At 38.2% G+C, this 19,238-nt stretch overlaps 1 pseudogene; it reads right to left on the bottom strand.

The window, feature by feature from the left end:
- Nucleotides 1-252: 252 nt before the first annotated feature.
- On the bottom strand, nt 253-1,323 carry LOC145135766 (uncharacterized; annotated as a pseudogene).
- Between the last annotated feature and the right edge of the window lie 17,915 nt (nt 1,324-19,238).

Below are 19,238 nucleotides of genomic sequence, written 5' to 3' on the forward strand. Positions count from 1 at the left end.
GTACAAGCCATGGCGCGCCATGGCGGAGAGCTTTTTAGAAGCATGATATTTTAAGTGTTTACAACCCCACATCCATTCTACCCCCCCCCACAAAAAAAATAACCAACTCTCCCCTCCTCCCCGTCTACTTAAAACATTAACAAAACAATTTTTTTTAAAACGGAAAATCGCATGTTATTCAATTGTTTTCAAGATGCAAAACAAAAACCACAAACAACTTTAAAAAAAAAACCAAAATCATAAACCCATAAGATCAATCCAGTAACAATCACCTAAGGTTATTCAATCACGTGCACCCATCATATCTTTGAGGACACCCATCCGTATCTGAAGGGGACAACTGAACAATGTCCTAGCTTTTGCTTGATTTGCTGCCAAAAAATTTAGAGCCCTCGGTAATTCATGGGGTTCCAAACCCACCAACTCCAATTCTCTATAAATTTCGTCCCCTGTATACTTCCGAGGATAAGCTCTATCAAATATTATATTACCCTCCCTGATAGCACCAGCCACATTATCAACCGATTTCATTATCTTTGAGTTAAAATCTTCTTCTTCTTCTTCTTCTTCTTCTTCAAATTTCCTCTTTTTACTCTTACACTTCTTTGCACCTGAAGACTGCCCTTGTGAAAACGGAGTTGGAATAACACCCTCAATGTCATCATCAAGATCAACATATTCGTTCTCCAAATGAATTTCATTGTTAGCTAACAAGTCATCAACTTCTTTAATTGTTTCAACTTGAATTTTTTTCATTTTTATTTAATCGGTCATTTCTTTCTTTCGATGTTTCAGCATGTGCACCAGATGCCCTATCCCTTGCAAATAATACCAACATATCATCGAAGTTTGCAATCTTTTTTGTCCTTAACAACGCAGCCTCAGGTTTTGACTGTTTAACAACACAAAAATAATTAATATTGCAAACGATAACATAAAATATTAAAAAAAAAATAACATAGACGTAAAAGGAACACTTACATTTATTAAATTATCCCATACTTCTTCCTCCGCTTCTATTAGTTGAGTAGACGAATTCCAAGAGAACCCGCTCAATGAAATTCCCCTAAACAAATCGTACCATTGCGAAAAATGTTTTATTAAGGTTTTGTAGCGATTCTTCAAATGACTTTTGGTAATATCCATTTGATGCTCTGTGTTCAACTCCTCAACCATTTGAGCATATGCAGTTGGTGTGAAACTACCATTCACCCTATTGCATATCTCTTGTTGTTTAATCATCGCTTTGATGTACGCATAATCCATTTTATCTGACCATTTAACTTGTTCCTTTTCACTACCACTAGCTTTCTGTTTGCTCATGATGACTTTGGACATAGGAATAAAAATTAAAGAATCATACATTGTTAGACCACAATACGAAGCATAATACTAATGAAAAATATGAAGGGTAAATCACATAATTAATCTCAAAAACCAATCCTCAATACAATGTGAAATTGAAAAACAAATGTATCAATATGAAACTAGTTTTACATATTAATTTAATTGTTTGAATGTGCCAAATAATTTGCCCACATTTCATTTGCAATTGAATTCCTTAGTTGATCTGCCCTACTATTATCCTCATATGTTTCTGTTGAATTACGACGATCTTGCTCTTGTGGTCCGTTTAAGATCTCCTGCATCACCTCATCTTCAAGATTTATGTCGCAGTCTTCATCTAATAAAAACTTGTGTAGAATACAACATGCAAAAAATATGGCAGATTGTGTTTCACAAGAGTAAAATGGTTCCGTTGTACTTCGAATGATGGGAAACCTTCTTTTAAGGACACCAAAAGCTCGCTCAATGGCGTTACGTAAGGAAGCATGACGAAGATTAAACAACTCTTTAGAATTTTGTGGACCACGCATGGAGTACTCTTTTAAATGATATCTAACACCTCTATATGGCGCCATTAGTTTATTCGTATGAGGCAAACCCCCATCTACTAAACAATATCTACCTATAAAGAGCTTAATCAATATTATTGAAAAATATTAGATATTGAAATTACATTGGTTTAATAAATTACCTGATGGAATTAGTAGTTTATCATCTCTAGTAAATGCATTCTTTATTATTCTCGAATCTGATGCAGTACCCTCCCAACTCGTTAACACATACGTAAACTTCAAATCAAATGTACAAGCAGCGAATACATTTATAGTCGGGTATCCATTACGACCACGGTATCTAGGGGCATCTATATTAGGCACATGGACACGAACATGTGTTCCATCTATTGCCCCTATACAATCCTTGAAAAAAGGATAAAATCTCCTACTTTCTTGAATTTCTCTCGGGACAACATCACCTGTAGGTTGCTGAATATAAAGACCTTCTATTGCTATAATTGATCGTAATACTCTATGGAAGCACCTACTCGTTGTTGATCTAGAGCGACGATACATCCACGAGGTAAACCGATTTCGCAAATCATTACTTACAATATGCAAAAATCTAGCAACATGTTCCTCAACGGACATGTGTTGCGTACGTCGTAGACCACCTACAGTTTGTAAGATTTCACACAATCTCCTAAAAGCATTTTCACTCATACGAATAAGGTCACGACATTGACCACCTTCTAAAAGATTGTGTAGCAACTCTTCCCGTACAGCTTGTCTTTCTAAAATAACTTTTCTAGTGGGTAACCTAACCCGCTTTTTGTTGGCCATATTACGTTGTGTAATAAAAGTCAACAACAAGCAAATCAAGTTAACGACTTGCAATTGTCGGGCTCTTAAAGCATGATCAGGGTTGAGTACCGGAGTATCCATAAGGACTATATATGAACTAATCCCTTTTTCTGATACATGATCAAATAGTTTGAGTTAAATTTAAACAACATTGATAAACAACAATATTTACTTTTTTTTATAAGGACTATATATGAACTATATACATTTGTTAATTATAATTTATGATTCTATTTAGTTATTAAAGAAACAAATTTGATTCTATTTAGTACTGTGATGGAACTTTTATTGTATAAATAAACAACTACCCACATCACCTTAAACTAAGTATTTAGGTTAAGAACATCTTCATAGATTAAGATCGGTTGTCTTTTTATACTTTTAATAAATAAATAAATAAAACATTTGTAAGCATAGGTAACATACATGTGGTTTAGCATGGCAACTCCAGTTGTTTAATCTTCCACTAAAACAACTACATTCTCTCTTTAATAGTTAACTCCAATTTTCAGAACTTCATATATAAATATAATAAATAAATATATATGTAAGACTAGAAACACTGACTTCATGTGAATTTCCTGCATCTTTGCATATAAATTTTGTCTCACTTAAATATAAAATTTCCTAAAACAAAATCTATAATTTAATGGGTTTTAACTAATTTTTTAGTCTAATTATAGATCTTTAAACCTAGGATGTGTTTGGATATGAAAGAATCCTGAAATCTAGATCACATTCTTCTTGTCTATTTGAAATCAAAATACCAAAAAATAAAATTAAATCCGATTATACATCTACAACAAACAATAAGTACTTAAGCATGTACAAAAAAAATTAAATTTTAATATTGAATTTAAGACTTATTTGTCAACAATATGTGTGTGTTTTTGTTTTTCGATACTTTTAGTTAACTGAACTTTTTGAAAAACCAACTTATAGTTTCTTAATTGCGTAAGTGACTGAATAAAAAGGGTATATCTGGAAAAACCACAAAAGATCACGAGAATGAAATGAAAATATATAAAAAGTTTGTTATCTTTCTTTCTATATATTTCTGCCCATTTGCTGTATATTTCTGCCCATTTGCTGATAATTTGCTGGTATAGTCATTTGCTGATGTCTATTTCCAATTTTACCTTTTTTACTTGAAATATGAAAACGATTGTTATTTATAAGAAGAAATTACGTACAGAAAAAATTAGGTACAGAAGAATAACCAAAAACAAAAGACAGGGAAGACGATCAAGAACAGAATATCTCCAAAAAAACTAGTTTGAAGCTGTTTTTTTATCTCCAAACATAAGAATAACAAAAAAAAACAACAACATAAGAATAAGAAGAAATTGTGCGTACCAGTTGTTACAGAGAAGGCAGAAGGCAAGGCGATCAAGAAGGTAGAAAAGAAGACAGGGAACATATCCTTTATCATCAGGCTAAGGGTATTTTCGTCATAAGGTAACTTTTTATCTTCCATGCGTTTCTTTCTCTCCAATTCCTCCCAATTTGGGAGGAAAGTTTGGAACGATACAATTCCTCTAAAATCCGTTCTCTTCTTCTCTTCTCTTCTAAAAGAAAACTAGGGAGCAACCAAACTTCTCTGTTTTCCTTCCAAATCCTCTCAATTCCGTTCTCTTCTTTCGTTAAGTGATACTCAGGAGCGGGGCGTAAAAATCTTTGAATTCAAAGATTTTTAGTTAACTTGTATAAATTTTTGTTAAACTTGAAGTGTTCAGTTTAGCCAAATATACATTTCTTGCATTGTATTAGTTATATACATATGTATAAGTATTTGGATAATAAGGTGCTTATCTTACATGTATTTACATGTATTGGTGTATATATTGATGTATATTTTTAATTGGGTATGTATTGATGTATGTATTGTTGAGAAATTATTATTGGTTCAATAATTATGTATTTTGTATATTTATGTATTTGTGTATGAATGTATGCATTATTTTAAAAAACTACGTGATTGAACCTTTGAGTTAATCTGTATAAATTATGGTACCAAATGGTTAATGTCACGCTTCGTGTGTGTGTGTGTATATATATATATATATATATATATATATATATATATATATATATATATATATATATATATATATTATAGTTAATTTATGTTTATTAGACACAAATTAATGTATGTATTATAAGATTTATAATAACCTATCTATAGCCGACCACATGTTAGTTACGTATCAATATAAATGCTTATACCCGTTAATGAAAATATAATGTTACCACTATTGTTAAAACTCACATTTGTTGGATTGGATAATAATTTAATATTTCCAAAAATGTATTGCCAATAATTGAAATCTGGTTGAAATCAATAGTTTAAGGTTTTGCGATTAATAAATCTGAAAACGTCAGATTTTTCAACTTTTATAAATATTTTTACTAAAAATATCTCAAATATGAAATTAAATAATAGACTATGACTTGAGTCCAAAAATGCTTTCGGATTTTCCATTTGAGGTGTGTAAGTCCCTCAATGGATAGAAACAATTTTAGTTGTTTTAAGAAAAATCAATATTATACTGGTTTTGGATTCTTAAAACGGTCGTATCTTTTGCATACGAACTTCATTTTGGACGTTCTTTATATTTTCGGAATCAGGTAAACACGTACTACGAGACTAGAGTGTTTGTATTGCTCACAACTGCTTAATACAAAATTTTAGTTTTTCAGACGCATTCGTAAGGTTGCAGTTTGAGCTATTTGATTTGTTTGTCAGATTACATATCTAGGAGTATGATATCGTCTGGTATCTTATAATAGTTGAAATAACTCATTTATTTTACATAAGATGCACTAAAACTCAATGAGTCAAATTACCAAAAGATTTACTGTGAACTTGACCGTTCGCAGTCTTTGACTTAAATCCCGGGATGTCATATTAAGGTGGGTTGCACCTAATCCCACATCGGCTGGGAAGGATAAATAAGCATTCCTTATAAAGGGTGTGGGTACCTTCCCTATCACAACACGTTTCAAAACCATGAGGGCAACAGATCCCATAAGAACTTTGCATTTAAGCGTGCCCGGGCGAGAGCAAATCAGGGATGGGTGACCCCTTGGGAAGTTTACGTGTCGGGAGCCCAAAGTGGAAAATATTGTGATACGTGCCAGATGAGGATGTTACAAATGGTATCAGAGCTGGGGCATGAGTCTATGTGTTTGACGGGGACGTCGAACCCTATAATTTGTGTGTGTGTGTGGGGGGAGGGGGGGTTGAAGGTGGGTTGCACCTGATCCCACATCGGCTGGGAAGGAGAAGTAAGCATTCATTATAAAGGGTGTTGATACTTTCCCTATCACAACGCGTTTAAAGCCGTGAGGGAAGCAGATCCCATAAGAACTTTACAGTTAAGCGTACCCCCTGGGAAGTTTTTGTGCCGAGAGCCCAAAGTGGACAATATTGTGATACGTGCCAGAGGGGGATGTTACAACAACACAAATAAATATAACAACATGTGGTTGTGTCAGGTCCGTAACATCCCTCGGGTCCGTATCGACCCTATACAACAACAAATGTTGTGTCGGGTCCGTATCAACCTCGAGTCCATATAAACTTTATACATTCAGAAGATGTACCAAGATGAAGAGCTTCTGGATCTAACAAGCTTGAGAAAAATACCACAACTCCTAGGGTCTTCCTTCACCACCAAGAACACCAAAAGTTACTCTAAAGCTACAAAACATCACACAAAAGGATTAGGTTTCAAAATGGAGGCTAAGAGAGATGGAGGCTGAGGGGTAGGAAGGGTTAGAGGCCGTAATGTTCTTTAAATATGGTCCAAACCCTAAAAGTTAGGGTTTGCCTTATGAAGCAGTACGCCCCGCATACGCAAGGAATCCACGATCATCACTTAAATGCCTATGCCCGACGTACCTATCTCGTATGCCCAAAGTAGGGACCAAATTTGCAAATTTTTAAGGAAAAGAGACACAAATGAAAATACCTGGAACATTGGTATTATAAATCTCCCCTGTGACAACCCGAAATTTCTATCTTGTACAACATTGCAACTCAATCAAAGCCAGACTTATTTCTGCTATCTTTTAGCATTGTTTAGGGTCTGTTTGAGTGTTCTAAGCATAATACATCCAAGGATCGGGTGTTAGGAAGTATCTGCTTGAGTCCATTATGCACTAGCCAAGCCTTAAACTTCATCATGTAGAGTTTACGACCACATCACCATGAGTTTACGGCCGTAAGCTCAAGGTGGTCGTAAACTCATGCCTTATACATGATGTTCTTTCATTTCTTCCTCATTATTCACCATTTCAACCTCAAGAACTTGAATTCTCTCTCAAGTATCATAAGGATCTTCATTTTTATCTTAAAAAATGTAAGTGTTTCATCCTTTGATTAGTTGATACATCTCATTAACTAGTATCACCCTTTGATTTCATCTATTAACTTCATCTTTTGGGTTAAATCTTCAAGAACACCAAGAACACACACTAGTTCTTAGGCCGAAATCAACCTTTTTTGCTTCAATATCGTAAGTATCTCTTCCCTATACTTGTTATCTAGTAGAAGCCCTTGATTTTCATCCTTGAAATCAACCAAATCCCAAGAACAATGAGAGTTTACGGCCAGGAGCATCTCCCTTGGGCGTAAACCCTTGTTAAGGCTACTAGTTGGACATAAACTCTTCTTTAAGGCTTGGATTGGGTCTAGAACACTTCCTTGATCCTTGTAAGACCTTAAATCACCTCTTGGGCACAAGACTTCATGAGTTTACGGTCATAAACACATAGGGCCGTAAACCCTATGGCCGTAAACACAAGGGTCGTGAACACCTTGGCCGTAAACACCATAGTGTGGCCGTAAACCCCTTAGATGCAACCCTTTGTACTTCTAACACTTCCATTCAAGTGTTTCCTAGTCCGTAAAGTGTTTCCCTTACATGATTAATTGTATAAACACTAATTATATACATATATGTGTCATTATATGCTTATTAGGATCCGTTGTGCTCGAGTCTTCACTTGACACTTAGCATCCTACAAACTGATCTTTCGTTCGTATCACTCACTACAGGTGAGTTCATACCCCTTAACTTATCTTTTAAATGATATTAAATGCTTTTATGGGGGGGGGGAATACAAGTAGAACTATTATAGTTATTATATCAATCACATGTGATTAATAACTATCAAACAAGTGGATTTCTTACATTTCAAACTGTGTTATCAAACAAACTGCTTCAAATCGTTTTATAAACTCTTTTACTTGTTAAATACTTTCTATTAAACTCTTTTAAAACTTATACTTTGTCAAAATCATGTCTATATAGATATAGTTATATAAGTAGGATTGAAAGGACTTAGGACTGATAACTCTCCTTATTTCCTGTTCCTTGTTTGGTTGTGGACTTAGGGTATCGGTTATTTGTCCGAAGGTCATTTTAACCTTAGTTATATACTATGTGTATGTATATAGATATAAAGTTCTTCTATTAGTTCAATACCTTTGGGTAGCAAAGGTGTATAAACACGTTCATTCATACAAACAACATTGCTAGTAAACTATAATAGGTATGGTTTATGAAGTCACTACTTACTATTACTAGAACAATGAAACATACAAGAGTCAGTACATACTATAACGAGAAACAATACTCACTATAAAGAGAAACAGATAGAGCATACTATAACGAGAGACAATACTCACTATAAAGAGAAACAGATAGATCATACTATAACGAGAGACAATACTCACTATAAAGAGAAACAGATAGAGCATACTATAACGAGAAACAATACATACTACACACTATACACTAGAGAACATACTACATACTAGACAGAGAGAACATACACTACACTAGAACATACTATACAAATACAAGAATACTATAACAATAATGTGAGATACTACTTCATGGTTCGGCAATATACTGCTGCGTCACGTTTTATACCCAGAGTCTCCTGGATGGAGAATGTGAATTTGTGTATAGATCTATACGAGACTGACCCTCCTACACCTTGCTGCTAGCTACAGTGGGACCTGCAGGTCTACGGGTGACGAATGTCATATCATTTCGACGTCTCGAACGTCGTGTTATACTAGTCGATCAAGTATGGTTACAATCATATCACATTTTACCTTAATTAAACTAACAAGTTTAAGGTAGTTAGTACATTGGTAGTTACTTAGATATAACTACAGTACATCTTTATTTTTCCCATTTCATTCACATTGTGATCTTCTCACATAAACGGTAATGAAAACTATATTTTGGTAATGATAGTCATAATTTGGGAAAATACTCACTTTTACAAAAGAACAAACATAAAGAGCAGTTGGGTCTTGGTAGAAGACTGCTTTAGTAGAAAATATAGGATTTTCTAGGAAGTTTACAAACTTTTACATCAAACATTTACAACTACTTTCTTCAAACTTATACAAACAATGACACTAAAATACTTATGAACTCACCAGCTTTAATGCTGATCTATGCTTTCAAAATAACTTGTATTCTCAGGTCGCCAGTAGACAGGTACCGATGACCAGGTTTTGAGAAGACGAAGCTTTCAAGACTCATCTTTATTTTGATTATTCATTTTTGGTGTCTTATAAACTACAGAACACACTTGTATTAAAATTATACTATTAATGTAATGGATGATGTTGTTGCTTGTTTACTATTATGCATTGTTGTGATACTATACATGACATCCTCCGCCCCCGAACGTTTCCGCCGTTCTGGTTTGGGGGTGTGACATCCCCCACTTGAATCAGACTTCGTCCTAGAAGTCCGCTGCTACAAAAAAGTTTGGGTAATGCTCCCTCATCTCATCCTCAGGCTCCCACGTCCATTCCGAGCCTTTCTGGTGCGGCCATTGCACCTTCACCATGTTTACATTTTGTTGCGTAGAGCCTTGGTCTTCCTATCAAGAATCGCAATCGGTCTCTCCACATAGTTGAGGTGCTCATCGACCTAAATATCATCCAAAGGAATCACCAATGAATCATCGTCTACAAACTTCCGCAACCGGGAGACATGAAAGGTGTTGTGGATTTGACTGAGCTCATCAGGGAAATCCATCCAGTATGAAACCTTGCCCACCCGGGCGGTAATCCTGAAGGGACTAATAAATCGGGGGCCTAACTTGCCCTGCTTCCGAAATCAGAAGACACCTTTCCAAGGTGACACCTTCAGAAGCACCAAGTCCCCCACCAAAAACTCGAAGTCCGAATGTCGTCGGTCTGCATAACTCTTCTGTCGCTTTTGCGCGACTCGCAATCTGTCGTGCACCTGCTTAATCAACTCAATGCTCTTGAGTACCACTTTTGTACTTCCCATGAACTGATGCCTGACCCATCCCCAACAAAATGGGGTCCTACACCTCCTTCCATACAACATCTCGAAGGGCGGTCGATCAATACGGTCATGATAACTGTTGTTGTACGAGAAATTGGCCAGTGGAAGGTAAGTATCATAACTCCCTCCAAAGTCTAACACGTACACCCGCAACATATCTTCGAGCATCTGAATCGTCTGCTCACTTTGTCTATCGGTCTAGGGATGATATGCTGTAATGAAATGCAGCTGAGTACCAAACTCCTCATTGAACTTCCTCCAAAACATGGATGTGAAACGAACATCTCGGTACGAAACCACCAAGACTGGCACCCCGTGCTGAACCACCACCTATCGAATGTTAATGTCGACCAACTTTTCAGTAGATATACTCTCGGCAGTAGGTATGAAGTGTCCACTCTTGGTCAATCAATCAATAATTACCCAAATGGAATCAACTCCACGCGTCGTCCTTGGTAACTTCGTGATAAAATCCATGGTAATCTCTTCCCACTTCCACATGGGAAAGGGTAACGACTGCATCTTGCCAAGAGGTCTCTAATGTTAGGCCATGAACTTATGACAGGTTAGATACCGCTCCACAAAACATGCTCTTTCCCTTTTCATACAGGGCCACCATTAGTTTAACTTCAAATCCCTATATATATTCATGGCCCCTGGATGGATCGAAAACCTTGATTTATGAGTCTCTTCTAGAACTGTCTGCCTCACCCCACCAGTAGTCGGAAGCAAAACTCTGCCACATTGAGTTAAAAATCCCCGACTATCTCTGACAAATTAAGGAATTTGTCCCGTGATTCGCTCTATTTTCCAATTCTCCTTTTTCAATCCCTCCACCTGAGCCTTCTTGATCAAATCCAACAAGGGAGAAATGATAACCATCTTCACAAATATATCCTCAATAGGTGTACTCACTACCTTGCGGCTCAAGGCATCAGCCACCACATTGACTTTCCCAGGGTCGTACAATATCTCACAATCATAATCCTTTACCACATCCAACCACCTCCGCTGTCGCATATTCAAATTCAGCCGATCCATCAGGTACCTCAAACTCTTGTGGTCAGTGTAGATAGTACATGTAACCCCATACAGATAGTTCCTCCAAATATTGAGGGAAAAAAACAACCCCAACTCCAAATAATGTGTAGGGTAACTCATCTCATGAGGCTTCAGTTGCCTCGAAGTGTAAGCAATCACATGACCCCTCTACATAAGAACAACTCCCAAACCCGATATAGAGGTGTCATAATAAAACATAAAATCATCCATACCCTCGGGAAGTGCGAGAATCAGGGACTCACATAATCTCTGTCTTAGCGTCTCAAAAGCCAAATACTGACTGGGCCCCCACCAAAAGGTAACATTCTTCTTTGAAAAACGGGTCAATGGCACTGCACCTCGTGCTGCTCCTTGGTCTTGGAGTAGACCAATATATCATCTATGAATACTATCACCGACCGATCTAGCTTCGACCTGCAAACCAGGTTCATGAGATCCATGAACACTGCTGGTGCATTCATGAGCCCGAATATCATCACCACGAACTCGCAATGAACATAATGAGTCCTGAAGGTTGTCTTTTCCACATCCTTGTCTCTGACCCTGATCTGATGGTAACCTGATCGCAAATCAATCTTGGAAAACCAAGATGCACCCTGAAGCTGGTCAAATAATTCGTCGATACTTAAGAGTGGGTAACGATTCTTCATCGTTAGCTTATTCAGTTCCCGGTAGTCAATGCACATCCTGTGAGAATCGTCCTTCTTTTTCACGAATAGGATCGGTGCTACCCAAGGTGAACTACTCGGTCGAATAAATGCCTTGTCTAGTAGCTCCTTAAGCTGCATATACAACTCCTGCATCTCTGGTAGAGCCAAGCAATACTGTTCTTTGGCTATTGGGGCTGCACCAGAACCAGATCAATCTGGAACTCGAACTGCCTCTCGGGAGGAAGTCCTGACAAATCCTCAGGAAATACATCGGGTAATTCCCGAAAAATGGGCACCTCACAACGCTGCCGTGCCATTAACCTGAGTATCCGCCATATAAGCCAGAAACCCAGAACACCCCTGCTGAAGATATCTCATGGCCGTCGCAGCTGAACAGAGAACCGGCCCATGCAAAGTTCCCTCGCAAGGAATAATTAGTTCTCCCCCACTAGTGTTTGAAATCTCACTAGCTGGCGCTCACTATCAATCATGGACCATTGGGACCCAACCAGTCCATCGAAGAATCGACACCAAGTTAATAAAGTACCTCTCACTGAACAGGTTCATGACACACCCACGATGAACCCTTAAAGCAATCACATAATGATCATCAATAATCTCGACCTCCAACGGATAATCCACAATCCCAGGAGAATCACTAAATTTCTTGTTGTACGCAAGAGATATAATGGATCGGGAAGCACCCGAATCAAACAAAACATGAACAACCATACGATTAACTAAGAACGTCCCTATACATGATCAGATACAATATAAGCATAAATAAGGAAAGAAAATAAGAAAATGAAATTACATACCGATAACCACATCTGGTGCTGCTTGAGCCTCATCGATAGTTAGTTGAAATGCCCTGCTCTTCACTACAGGTGTCTATGCCATGCCCTGGCGGCCATCAGTAATCCTCAAGGTGGTTGGTTCAGGTGACGCCACTACTCCTCATGACAATCTTGGACAATCAGCCTTTTTATGGCCCGTCTGGTTGCAGTGAAAACATATCAATGCACTCCGGGGGCAATCCCTGCTCATATGACCCGACTGACCAAATCTATAACAACCCAAAACCATTGATAGACATGCCCCACTTTGCTGCTTTCCGCACTTGCTGCAGCATCCATGGATCTGTTGGCCTTTAAAATGCAACTCATAAGTCTTTGGCCTCTTAGCCTAGCCCACGACAGCCTGCACCTACTCCGACTTGGGCTTTGTCGGAAGCTCCAATTCAATCTCCTACTCGCGGGCCCTCTTAATCATATCATTCAGGTTCTTGCACCCCAAATAGCTCACAAACTCCTTGATGTCATCCCTCAACATGTCATGATATATTGTCTTCCTCATATCCTCATATTCAACGTATTGTGGAACCAAAAGAGCCCTCTCCTGGAACTTGGTGGTGATCTCTGCCACAGTCTCAGTAGACTGGTGAAGGTCCTAAAACTCTCTTTCCAGCTGTCACACCTCGATCACTGGTGCAAACTCCCTCTGGAATCTCATAACAAACTCCTCCCAAGTCATAGCTGCCACTGCCGCAGTCCCCACAACTCGGCCGACCTCATCCCACCAGTCACGTGCTCGATCCCTCAATAGGCAGGATGCAAACCCTATCTTTACCCCCTCCGGGCAAAAACTTATCCGCTGAGCATTCTCCATGTTAGCGATCCAGCTTCAGGTAGTGATGGGGTCCTTAGCCCCAAAGAACTCAGGAGCTCTACAAGCCTTGAACTCCCGAAATGAGGGAGTTCACACTCCTAACTGACCCGCAACAATCTCGGCTTGAAAGGCCCTGAGTCACTCATCCAAAAGCTCCATAATCCCCTCCTTGATGGTACCATACATCGCAGGAGTAGCATCCATGATACCGCGAGTGACCTCGGCCGTAATGAACTAGCATAGCCTTTCATCAATCAATTTTGTGCCCGATCCAGAACCAAAACTTGAACGAGAGCTAGAACCTCCTCCTCAAGTGATCACCACCATACTCAAACTGAAATACAAATGTATAAATAATCAACATAAAACTCGAGGGAACTCTCACTATACAGGTCTCCTTAGAGTCTTCAGGTCTGTCCTTGTCTCGAGTACAGATTATGTGCTTCTAGTAGTATGGGCCCAATACTACCTTCCACACCTACCTTTACCCTCTTTAAGAGACATCCTGATTCCTCTAAGTCACCACACTAAATCTATATACCAAACCTATGCTAAACGGAATACTAAATCTACTATGGCATTACCTAGGCTCTCCTAGGAATTCTTAATCTGACCACCTCCACCATACAAAGAATCTCAATCAACACTGCTGGTTGCCTTATGCATGCAAGTTATACACCAAATAGGTTCGTATAGACTAACGAATAGTGATTCTACCCTAAGTCCACAACTAAACAAGGAACAGGAGGTAAGGCTAAATCAATCATTCTAGGGCTATATGATCCTAAACTTATACAACTTTTAAAGAATACATTTAGAAATTAACTGAGCCGATATCAATTCCAAGCAATATGTAGCATCTGAATCCCCAAGCTATAAGGAATCACACAAATCAGGCAATCCTATCATACAATCCCTGGAGGTATCCTTATCCCTATTCTAGCATGCATTTCTCCTATCAAGCATACTAATCATAATACATAGGTATGTGTAATTTGGGAACCACTTACTTGAGCTCGGCTGATTGCACGCATCGCACCCCTTTTTACTTAGTAAAAATCTTTTTTAGAAATTCAATTTCTTTTTCTTTTGAAAAGATTATTATTTCCTCAGTTTGAGTTCTGACACACCCGAAAGTGTGCCCGAATCCCTCAAACCAAGGCTCTGATACCAACTTGTAACAACCTAAAATTCATAAGTAAAATTTTCTTTTTTCAATTCATCAATTCAAACAGCACATGTCTCGAAAATATCCAAAATACAACTTTTCACAAATATCAGAGTAACAAAGATCATAAAATGCAAAAATCATGAGGGGGAGGATGTTGTGCCATCAAGCTGGGCTCTTCCCTTTTGTATCAAAAGTACCTGAAACCAAAAACATATCTGTAAGCATAACGATTAGTGAGTGTAACGCCCGGGTTTCGGGGCTAAGCATTTTTAGACGATGTAATAGTCTAGGTCAACTATTGTAACTCTTTTTGATGTAATAAAGATGAAATATTTCAATACTATGTGAATTATGTGTATTTGTGTGCTTATTATTTAATTATAAATGTATAATTAATGAAGAATAAAAATAAGCGTCAAAATTAAAGTGTGAGATAAGCCCGATATCCTTACATAAAGTTGTAGTGGTCGAAACAAGGATTCTGGAGATATAAAGGACGCCGAAATCCGAGTTATAACGAAGAAGTTATGACCCGTCGAAGTTTCACGACGGAACCGACACGACACCGGGAAGCGTAAATAGTGAATTTACTATAAAGCGATTTTTAGCCTTAGCGATCTAAACGAAAGTCGTAGAAAACGTTAAACCGAGAGCGTCCATAAAAAGAACGCCCAAATCTGACTTAGTATGAGGAAGTTATGATTTTTCGAAGTTTCGACTTAGTAGTGTACATCCCGAAGTTGGAATATTAGATCGAACGGTTTTTAGCCGACACAACCTAAACGAGAATCGAAGATCTCGTTAATAGTAGGATAAAGATAAAAAGACAGACGAAAACGGACCCCGGATGAAGAAGTTATGAATTTTTAACGGACCAATGCTGTCCCGGCCTGTTAAAAATATAACTTTAAAAATAAAGTCAAAATTAGCCGACAGAGTCTAAACGAAAGTTGTAGAGTACGTTCCTGCCTACGCGTGGATATAAAGAACGTTGAAAACGGAGCTTGTACGTGAGATTTCGAATTTTTAAAGTTTGCACTTGGATTTGCGAAGCCTGATGTAATGATGATGACGTGGCCGATTTCCAGCCGTCCGATGCTGATGACAGAGCTCGCTTCGGATGGAGACACGTAGCCCTCGCTACGCCCAACGTCCGAACTCGTAACGCGCCGCGTACGAGAAACTCTTCCGCGGCCCAGCTTTGCCCACGTTGCACCTCCGAGACCTCGCCACGTGTCTTGCCAGCTGCTGATCTTATCCAACGAACGCGCTGCGTACTTTGGATCTACGCCCCACGTAGCGAGGACCCTCGCAGCTATAAAAGGAGGCCGAGGGCAGCCTCATTCTTCACCCATTTTTCACTTCTCTCTACAATCTTTCTCTCTCTAGAGTTCCAAACCCCCCCTAAACCCTAGGTAAACCCCCTAGCACCCAAAGGAAGCCCCGAGGCTCCCGGAGTCCCGAGAAAAAGGGTCTTTCGGTTCGGAAACGTTGCTCCGAGCGAAGCCCGGTTTTCTTTAAAATCCGCTGTAAGTGAGCTATGCCTACGCAATTTTTAATATAACTTTTAAATAATTATAGTAATGTTATTAGGTCCTTAAAATAATTATTTGGGCTATTATTATGAGTTATATTGAGTGTTATTTAAACGCTTATATAATAATAATAATAGCTAGACTATTAATTAGTCACGGTTAACGTTGAAACTAAACTCTAGTGGTATTAATACTAGGTTTTGGTCAAGGAAAAATTATTTTGAGATAACGAAGTGCTGTTCAAGTACCGAGTCACCACCTAATCAGGTGAATGCATAGTAACTTTCATCTTACACATAGATATGAAGTATTTTATATAAATTACGTGCTACGTGTGCATATTATCTGTATACTTGCTATCTACGCTAGATGAACGATTTTATACATGTTTTAAATGAGTTAAACTGTATATGTATTTTCTATCTACAAAATGTGTTGGGTAAAACATGGGTAGATGTAATAGTTTTTGCGTGACAAAATAAAATAATGAGAGGCCTCGTTATAGATGTTATTGATGATCCAGTCATCTAGCGGAGTATAGATGACGACCACGGACTATTCTAGACAGTCCAGTGGAACGCTAGCTGGCTCGCAACCTGTAGGTGTTTATTTGAACAGTGTGTTTACCAGCAGTACTCCATCCCCCACATGGTTGCCTTATTTGACATGAATTGCTGAGGAATCCCCGAAGCATGTATTGTCACCCCGATGAAAGTCCTTAGACTAGGTCCCGTTAGTTAGATGTTTTAGGGACGTAAAGTGAGGATAACGGGAACAGGTAATCGGGTTTGTTTGGTTTGATAAAGTTAATAAACTTATTTATTGTGGGTTGAAAACCCTATGTGCTCACCAGGCTCCCAAGCCTGACCCACTCAATTTCTTGTATTACAGGTAGTGGCGCATGAGCATAGATGTTTGGATGAGAGATAAGGGATTATAGGCCTGTAAATACGAAATAATGTAGTAAGGCTTATGTTGTACTGCTTATGCTTTTGATCTGTATCGAACATGACATCCCGAGTCTTTTAATGAAATATATTTCTTTGGAAATACTTTTGATAAATCTTTATCATATTTTGTTTTGGGACAAATTCCGCAACACTTTTATTTAAAATGTTACTCTGATTTTCAAACAAGCATAAACAAAATCGGTCTTTTCTGGCCGTGAAAATGGGGATGTCACAGTGAGCTTCCCCAAAATACCACATACGTAATGCACATAAATATAACAACACGTGGCTGTGTGAGGTCCGTAACAACCCTTGGGCCCGTATCAACCTCGAGTCCATATGACTTCGAGCCGAAATTGGCTCCATGCATATATCATACAATCACATAAACAATAATCATATAATGGTACACATCCTACACATACAAATTAGTGGGCCGACCTTGGTGTCTTCGACCTACTAGTATGGTAAGAAGACTCACCTCTAACTGGAGATAACAAAATCGCACACTCAAGCTGCTGCTAACATGGCTCCTCACATTAAACATAGCCCAATTACAACCCTAATCAATAATCATGGTTTAATCCAAAATTAGTGGTCTAATCATTCTTTAACATATCAAGGGTAAAAGTCTAATTTTCCCTTCCATACATCACCCATCTAATCCAAGCCTAAAACTCCTAATGGCCCAAGGCCCAAAAACAGACCAACGGGTTTCTGGGAGTATGCCCGACGTTCCCACCCTGTGCCCAACATATTGCGTGACCTTACGAAGGGGTTTACGGGGTCTTAGCCTACTACGCTCAGCGTACACCAGAGTACACCCCGCGTACCGAACTGAAAGCCAAACCCTCTCTTGAGACTTAATGCCTTATGATCTAACGTCTAAATTTCAGATCCAAGTCTATTAATATGTCTAAATCCATAAATTTGCAACCTTTATGCTTTTTCATAGCTACAATGATCCCAACACCAAAACCCTAACTCTTTTAGCCATCTAAGACTCCATAACTCTTAAATGAAGAATACCAAGGTCCAAGCTTGCATATTAATGACTTAGCTGTTGGGTTTTAAGCACTATAACACTCCTATGGTGTACATACAACCCTAGATGCTTTGGATCTATGTTTTCTCTAATTATACATGTAATTTCAAATTTCCAAAGCATACATCCTAACTAGCATACAATAGAGGATATACAATATAAAACTCATAGTTAGATGAATACCTCTTGATGTAGTTGTAGTTCTTGTCCTTAGAAAGCTTTATCACCTCAAGTGTGATTCCTCAAATGGTTCACAAAGACCATGAATAAAGGAGGACTTGAGAGAGAGGTTAAGCACCACCAAAATCGGCTAGGGTTCTCTTAAAACACATTAGGTGTGCTTAGTGTAACCGATTTTGGCTAAGGGATAACATATATATAGTGTAGGATTCCAAGAGTCATGGGTAAACCCTAATCCATACACTTAGGTTATGATCCATATCTCATGTGGGCTAACTCTTCATGGATACTTACATAAACTTAGCCCAACATGGATCAATAGCCCAAACACTATATATATCGCTGATTTACATAATCAGTCCTCGTTAATTTAATTAGTCTCTTTAATTCCAAATTAAGTCTTGATCAATACTAATTAAATATTATGATTTCATATTAATATATTGTATTTGTAATATATTAATAAATCATAAATAACCTCTTTCTCAAATATCCATCCTATCAGATTGTTTTGGTGAAGGCAACACAAATGGACCATGCTACTATCGGGTCAAGTACATACCAATTATAGTTATGGACTTAGACACCTAATCCAACAGTATCCCACTTGGATAAGTCTAATAACTATTATTGCAAGTACGACTCTAAAATACCGACTAACAATCGTAGCTCTCAAAATCCGCTGTCAAACTCTGACCTAGTCAAATGACGCGTCCATTAGATAAGGGATCATACATTCCTCCATTCTAGATATTGTATGAACTCAGACATAGATTATAATCATTCTCTCTGTTCATGTGTTGTTTCACGATTTCCGATTTGTGACGACCGACAAATTGAACAAATCAATTCAGTCCAGGCTTGGCCAAACACTTAGGGTTGTCATCACTAAATCATCGAGGGGCCCACAGATATCGCTTTTA

This window comes from Lactuca virosa, chromosome 9 (assembly GCF_052849685.1).
Source record: "Lactuca virosa cultivar CGN04683 chromosome 9, Lactuca_virosa_CGN04683_v6, whole genome shotgun sequence".
Classification (NCBI taxonomy): Eukaryota; Viridiplantae; Streptophyta; class Magnoliopsida; order Asterales; family Asteraceae; genus Lactuca; species Lactuca virosa.